This window comes from Pediculus humanus, genomic scaffold, assembly GCF_000006295.1.
Source record: "Pediculus humanus corporis 1103172107377 genomic scaffold, whole genome shotgun sequence".
Classification (NCBI taxonomy): domain Eukaryota; kingdom Metazoa; phylum Arthropoda; class Insecta; order Psocodea; family Pediculidae; genus Pediculus; species Pediculus humanus.
Window position 1 is genome coordinate 31,160 of NW_002987005.1, and position 8,925 is coordinate 40,084.

Genomic DNA, 8,925 nt, shown 5'->3' on the forward strand with positions numbered 1-8,925 from the left:
AAAAAAAAAACAGCTGCCACAGAAGAAACCGTAATAATAATAATAATAATAATAATAATAATAAGAAACATAATAAAGCGAAAAAGAGGGCAAATTTATAGGGGAGCTAAACCCCCCCCCAATCATCTCGGAAAAGATTATTATTGAAATGCGTCTGTCTCGAAACGAAATCATTCAAAATATTTTCATTTTTCAAAAGGCACAGATTTTACGCCCGCATTATACCGATAATAATAATAATGATAATAAACAGGAGGAAGGCAAATCGAAAAAAAACTAATGTAGTAAATAGAATGAGTTATATAATAATTGCACACGTGGAGTAATTAGAATCAATTTAAATCGAAGACACGTGTCAGAGTTTTTTTTGTTTTATAAACAACAAACCACGAGAAGACACTGTCAATTGATATGGAAAAAATGTGAATCGACATTTCCCCCCTCCCCTCCCTCCCTCCCTCTCTCTCTCTCTCTCTCTCTCTCTCTCTCTCTCTCTCTCTCTCTCTCTCCACGTCTTAAAATTAAACCAAAAGGATCCTCCCCCCCCCGATTTTAATTCGTTTGATGCGTACTGGATAAAAAAATAGCAGTAATTCTTATCTGTACTACTTGAAGTTTATTTACATTAAAATTTAGGCCCCCCATTTTATTTTTTTTCGTATGTACCTTGCAAGATAAGAAAAGAAACCGAGATAGGAAAAAAAAAAATGTACGATAATAATTCAAATTAATACAGTTAATTACGCCGACATTTTTGTTTTTTGTTTTTGTTTTTCTTCAACTTTTTTTTTTTTCCTTTCTCTAAAATAATAATAATAATAATAATAATAATAATATTTGAATAATATTCAATCATGGTTTGATTTAGAATCGAAAATATCATCATCATCATAACTCGTTCCGTTTCGGTTTTATTTTTTTCTATTTAAAAAGGTTAAATAAATTAACCTTTTTTTTTTTTTTTTATAATTTCCGATTAAAAATAGGAGATTTAGTCTTTTTAAACGAATGGAATAATAATAATAATAATAATAATAATAATAATAATAATAATAATACATTTGATAATTTTTTTAAATTTTTTTTTCGAACGACTACGCGGATCGTTTAACGTTCTGACAATTTTTTTTTTTTTTTTAAATAAATAAACAACCTTAAAATTCGATTCATTCTATATTTAATTTTTCAATCAACGAATAATTTACGGAGAGAGAGAGAGAGAGAGAGAGGGAGAGGGGGAAAAGTCAGGATCTGGTATATTTACCGCTTGCAATATCACAATTAAAAAAAAAAACACATGGCTGATCGTATATAACATAAACACACAACAAAGACTAACGTAGTAAAAATTATATAAATAAATAAAAAAAAAAAAATCACGCCTACGCATTAAAAAAACTCGGGGGAGAAAAAGAGAAAGAAAGAGAGAGAGAGAGAGAGAGAGAAAAACTTTAATACCTTCACATGTATTCGAACAATAACAACAACAACAACAACAACAACCACAACAATAACAATAACAAAGGACAAATCGAAAATACCTTAAAAATTTTATTTAATAACGATTAATTACGATTTCAACATTAAAAAAAAAAACTCTTACGACTCTTATTATTATTATTATTATTATCCACCATTAAACACGACAAGGCTACTTGTCGGAGTTTTTAAGTATTTATCCGAGGTTTCTACCCGATTCCTTAGGGACAAATACTCGAATTTCGGTGGTGCCACTTATTATAAGATAGCACCACATCAATTCTTGAAGGTCTTCCTGAGTCCGTCTTTTTCGATGGGAACGATTTTGTCTCCTGAACTGGGCTCCGGTGACTAACATCTTTGGAGTGGCCAGGGTCAGAAGCAGTGAAATTCACGTTCTCGTCGAGCTGCCTCAGGTCGACAGTAGAACAAGATTTTGTTTTTGGTTCTTACTTTGTCTTGTTCTCATTTTTTTTGCTCTTTTTTAAGCCAACAGCACGTGGTGTTCTCAAACGGTCACCCATCCAAGTTTGCACCACGCCCGATGCTGCTTAACTTCGGTGATCGTACGGGAACCGGTGTGACCAGCACGCTATGGCCGTTGGCTTTATTATTATTATTATTATTATTATTATTATTAGCTTTGGTAACCATTTTAAATCGAAAAGATCAATTCTCCATCTTTTATTAACTTTTCCTATTCTAAAAAAAAACTGCATCAAAACGGTTATTAAAAGTTTAAAGAAAGAGAGAGAGTGAGAGAGAGAGAGAGAGTGCATTCACAAATTGAAATTTATTTTAAAAAATTTTAAACGTACCATCAAATAATAATAATAATAATAATAATTAAAAGAAAAAAACAGAAAAAAAACAAAAGGACGGAGTTTATTTTTTCAAAGTTTACAAGATCAGAATACATAATCTTTGTAAAAGGTCAAATTCAAAAAGACCTCTGCTTTTCATCTTTCTTTTTCTCCATTTTTTTCTTCCTTAAAAGCACTTGGGTCGGTCGACTCGTTTTTTTTTTTTTTGCCTCGCTTTAAATTATGTAATGGAAGAAAAAACAATAAAATTTATTTTTACACTTTTAATATCTCACTCACTCAATACCCCCTCCCTCCTTTCACCCCTTCACGCAAAGTTTTAAAAATAAAATTAAAGAAGTAAAACCAAAACTAAAAAAAATTAATATAACTGGATTTTGTCGAGAAAAAAAAAAAAATGTCGTATAAATATAATACTATTACTCAATTCGAACGTTCGCCTCCCCCACTTTCACCCCCACCCCCATTAAATAGAAATGATTCAAAACTAAACAAACGCTGAGAATTTTACAAGAGTATCAAACAAATCTTTAGAGTTATGTCAAAATTCAAGGCCTCTTTTTTAAAAAAAAAAAAAAAAAGCATTCTCCAGTTCTCCAGCCAGCCATTTCTTTTTCTTGCCATTCCAAACAACAACAACAACAATGAAGAGAGAGAGAGAGAGAGAGAGAGAGACGATAAGGTCAAATGTAACCAATTGGTTTTTATACGTTCGTACCTACCATTTTTTTTTTTTTACGTACCTACGTATTAATATAATTTTTTAAATTATTATTATTATTATTATTATTATTATTATTATTTGTAATTTTTTGAGAGAGAGAGAGAGAGAGAACGATAATAATTGGTCATTTATTCAAATTTATTTACAAAGAAAGAAACCAACCAAGTTACTCGATAAGGAAGAAAAGCGTTTAAGCGTTTTAAAGTAAAAAAAAAAAAAAATTTTAATTTTTTAAATTATCTTAATTTTTTTTAACCGAAAAAGTTGTTTTAAAATACTAAAATGAAGCGTACCTAAAAAATAAAAAAGCCTAAATAAAAATTGGATGATTAAAACAGCGTGATAAAAAAATTAACGAAAATTTGTTTAATTTCAAGCAACCGCGTAAGTGTGTGTGTCACAGCCCCCCTCCCCCCCAATTCCTTCTTGGATTCTTAACAACATAATTAAAAATTCTTTTTTTTTTTTCTTTTCTACATTCAATAGAAAAAAAAAAATTTTTTTTTTTTTGTTAAAATCGAATTGAAATGTGAAAGGAATGAAAAGTAAAAAAAAAAAAAAAAAAACCTTTAAAAAGGGGGGTGATATATCGCAGGTGAATTTAAAAAAAAGAAACCCCCTCTTCGTTTATTACCCTTGGAGACACGAAAACAAAAAAAAAAAAAAAATTTCTATTCGACGTGCATTTCCAGTACGTTTCAAAAATAAAAAAATAAATAAATTGAATGGAAACCTTTTAAAAAAATCAATAATAATAATAATAATACACAATAATTTTACAGACGATTATTTTTTTTTTCTCTTTAAAGAATTTTTTAAATTTTTTAATAAAATAACCGATCGAGTACCCGATTTGAAATGGGCGAGGAAGGGCGGGGGAGGAGGAAATAATAATATCCAAAACCGAATAATTTAAAATTATACACGTTTTTTTTTTTTTTTTTTGGCATCCTCCAATCTCAATAAATAAAAATTTTTTAAATGACAGCCAAACACTTGAATAAAAAAAAAACTTTTAAATAATTTATTATAAGAAAAATATTTGATTTAAAACAGAATAAACCCCTCTCCCCCTCCCCCCGAAAAAAAAAATAAACAATGAATGTTTATTATTATGGTTAACTCAAAATAATTAATTAATAATCCATATTATTATTAACAAATTACACGCGACGTTTAAAAAAAAAAATCTTAATCAACAACAACAACAACAACAACAACAACAACAACAATAATAATAATAAAAATAATAATAATAATAATAATAATAATAATAAATCAAATCGATTTAAAATTAATTAGACAATATTTAAAAGCCATTTTCTTCTTGTTAGTTTTCGAAAAAACGGTTACGCAATAAAACGAATTCATAACGAGGGGGGGGTTATACGAAGGATACGTATGCTTTTAAAGAAGTCGCATTTCATAAATTTTTTTTAACAAACAAACAAACAAACAACAACAAACAAACAGAAAATACTAATAAATTATATATTGTAAAAATAATCCATTTAAATTGGTTTGTTTTTTTTTTTCGGGATGATGATGATGATGAAGATGATGATGATGATTATGACACGTCAAAAAATTTCAAATATTTTTCTTTTTTTTTTTTTAACGGGTATATTTATAAACAATGTTATTCGATAACAACCCCCCGATTCGAAAAATTAAGCAAAAAAACAAACAAATGTTAGAAAAACATAACACATCAACATCATTCGCGCCTTTATAAACAACAAATAACTAAACTAATGAATTTTTTTACTAAATTTTTTTTTTTTTTTTTTTTTTTTTAGGTAAATACATCACTTTTTTTTTTGACGGCAAACGAATCTGACGTAAAACACGTGACGATTTTTTTTTTTAAAAGTATCGAAGATAGATCGAGAGATCGATAAAATCGTGTCGACTAAATTTTTTCAATTATGCGCAAACAATTCGTGACTACCGGTAAGTAACTAACTCATTATTTTAAAAAAAAGTTTAAACGATACTTTCATATTTTTTGTTTTTTTTTTTTTTTTTTTTAACGTTCGCGTTATTGCCATTAAAAAAAAAAAAAAAAAACAAAAGTTGTGTGTGTGTGTGTGCGTGTGCGTGCATTAAAGAACAAAGACAATAATAATGCATGAATGAACGCGTGTGCAAGTTTTTAAAGTGATTTAAGTTGAGATTTAATGAACGACCAACGTTCCACTTTTAAAGTAGTGGATAAATTGAAAAGAGAAAGAGAGAGAGAAAGAAAGAGAGAGAGAGAGAGAGAGAAAAAAAAAGAGAAAGAAAGAGAGAGAGAGAGAGAGAGAGAGAGAGAAAGAAAGAGAGAGAAAGAGATGGAATGCTTTAAATTATATACGTTTTATTATTATTATTTTAGTGACCAAAAAGTGAGTAGAGAAAACAAATTTTTTTAAAAATGGATGAAAATCAAGTTTTAATTTAACAGATTCCCACCCCCCACCCCACCCTCCAAATAAACGAATGAAAATTTTTTTTAAATCGATCATTTAAGTACTTGTTAACAAAAAAAAAATTATTATTATTATTATTATTATTATTACTAATAATTATTAACGACGATTTTCATTTTTTTCACGAACCTCAAATTCGTGTATTTTCTTAACATCGACAACAACCGTAATTATTATTATTATTATTATTATTTTAAAAACATTTATTTTTAGCGTGTAAATGTTTTTTTTTTTTTTTTTTTTAAAAACGGAGTTTAACTAATTTTTCAGCCTAATTTTTTTTTTTCTCTTTCATTCTTTCTTTCTTTTCTAAATAATTATTCAAGCACGATTTACGTTATTTTAAAAAGTTTCCATTCCCCTCTCACCTACCCTTCCCCTCCCTCCTCCCCGTCGGGACCATTTTTTATTTAACGAAAACTATAAACCACAGTTTGTTTATAATAATTAACAAACTAAGAAATAAATATTTTTCATATTTTTTTTTTTTTAAACAAAACAAAACCAAAAAAAAAAAAAAAAAAAATGTTTACTTTTTTAACTGATAAGAAAAAAATCAGTTTTTTCCCCCCCCAAACGTTCCTCCGAAATTTTTCAAAAAAAAAAAAAAAAAAATCAATTTAATTTTGTTTTCGTTTTCGCCTCGTTTTCTTTGGAAGAAAAAAAGGGGGAATTCCCCCGTGGTTTTTTTTTTTTTTTTTTCGTTATAAAAAAAAAGAAAAACTTTCTGTAATTAGAAATTGTCAAATAAAAAAAAAAAAAAAAAAAAAAAAACGGATGCGAACGTCGTTAGTACTCATTAAGAAATTTCTTTTTTTTTGAAATCAAAAAATGCTTGGGGATCCTCCTATCCTTGTTTAGCTTTATGAATTACATTTAAAATGAAAACGTACCTTAAAAATTCACACTAAAAATGCACTTCGTGTAATTATGAAAAGATTTATATGCATATGTGGGTTAGGAGTAACGAAAATGAAAAACGCAAAAATTTGAAATAAAGTAAGTAAGTAAAAAAAAAAAAATAGAAAAAAAGTTCAAATAATTTTTTAAACAATCGAAGAGCACACCTACACGTCGTACTAGCAAAATGTCAAAAAAAAGGAATAAAGAAATTTATAAAAAAAATTAATTATGAAATAATTCATTCATTCATTCATTCTTATTAATAAATAAATTTCGATTTGAAACAATTACATCGACTATAACCTTTATTATGAACAAACAAACAAACAAACAAACAAACAAATTTTTCACCATCGTGTCAACTATTTAAAAAAAAAAAAAAAAAAAAAAGTGTCGTGAAAAACGTCGAGCAACAACAACAACAACAACAACGAGAATCATTGATTTTTCCAACAAACAAACAATTAATCCAAGCAAACAAGTAACCCCCCCCCTCCTAAAAGTAACGTGGAAACGACAAAAAAACAAAAAACAAAAAAAAATGTAAATTTAAGAAAATATATATTCTCCTTTGAATTTTATTCCTAATTTTTTTACAAAAAAAGCTTTTTTTTCATTTGTAACGAATGGATTGTTGTTGATAGAAATTTTGCAAAATATTATTATTATTATTTACACACACACACAAACACACAAAAGTTTAACATGAAATGGAAAGAAAAAAAAAAAAAATTTGCTTGTCACAACTAATGTAAAAGTGAAAGCGTTGGGAATTTTTTTTTTTTTTTTCTTAACTAAAATTACACGGAAAGGCTTCAATAAGCAATTTGTTGTTGTTGTTTGTTTTCAACTAATCACGGAGTGACAAAAAATAATAATAATAATATTTTTTTCTTTTCCTTTTCTTCTATTTACAACTTGAGAAGTTTTAGAATGAATTAATTCGATACGAGGATGTAAGGGATTTACAGAAAAAATTCATTTATTAACAAACGAACGAACGAACGAACGATAATAATTATATCATAAAAAAAAAAAAAAACGAGGTACGTGGAGTGTTTTTTTTATTTTGCCGTGATCAAACTGAGATTACTGGAGAAACGTCCTTCACGAATAAGAAAAGAAGGGAAAAAATTTCTAAAACCAGTTTTTACACTCGCGTTTCCTCCGTAGTTTCCTCCAGTTTTAAAAACACATCATTTTTTTTAACCCAACGCACGCGGCGTTCAATTTTTTTTTTTTTTTTTATTTTTAACGTGTCAATAGAATTTTCACTTGTTTTAACTACAAATCAGCGAAATTCTAACCGAAATGTTTAAATGTTTTAAACAGTTCGAGCAAAGGACAAAGAAAAAAACAAACTTGTTAACTTTTCTATGTAAAGAAGAAGAAAACTCGTTTACAAATATTAACTCACATTCAATCTTTTTTTTTTTAAAATGGCGATTGTATAATTGGTAAAAAAAAAAAAAAAAAGAAGAAGAAACTGCCAATTTTTTTTTTAAAAACCTAATGAATGCACTCGTAATTTTTAAATTTTTTTTTTCCTTGAGAAATTTCAAACGCGAGTAGTTATTTGCACATGGCTATTATTATTTTATTTTAATTTTAACCAAGAAAAGAAATTTAAAAAACTTGATTCCAAGTGGTACTCATCATTTAGAGGATTTAAAAAAAAAAAAAAAAACATTTATAAAATTTTTTCGCAGAATCGAGTTTGTGTTGAGAGGTCGGTCATCATCGCAACACTCTGACTAATTTTCAATTGCTCATGGTCAAAATTACTAATTCTTACGGTATATATTTAAATCTTTTTAATTTCTTTCAACTTCATCTCATCTCCAACCCAAAAAAAAAAAATTTTTGGTCTTCTCATTCTCTTTAATGTACTTTAAAAAAAAGAATAAGAATGCAGACACATTGAAGCAACCCTGAGAAGAAAATTCAAACATTCCTTTCTATAAAGTCATATGCAACTTTGTCAGGATTCATCATTTTGACCACTTTTAGTAATTCCTTCAACCAACGAATAATATTTCATTATTAAAAAAATCAATATCCTACTGTGAGAAGATTTATAAACGATTTGAAAATATTTCATTCGATTCAAAAACTAAAGAAAATTTTTAACGTGTTAGAAATGGGGGGAAACGACAAAAAGAGTGCATAAATTAGTATAACACAAAAAGTGTTGTTGTTATTATCATTATTTTTTGCTTTTAAGTGTAAATTGTTAAAGGAGGGTAATTTTTTTTCGTAAGTAAACCTAAAGAAGCAAGTTAATTTCCTTTTCGAAAAATTTCACGCATTATAACGCAACATTACAGTTGCTCACAATTCAAAATAAAAAAAAATTTTTCTCACTTAAAAAAAAGAAAGAAAAAGAAAAATAATAATAATAATAATAATAAATATACGCTTCGTCATCATTCATCTATATAGCATTTTAAAAATTTTATGTTACATTCGTGAGCATTTCTTTTCAACAAAATTAAAACATAAAAAAATAATAATAATAACTCCT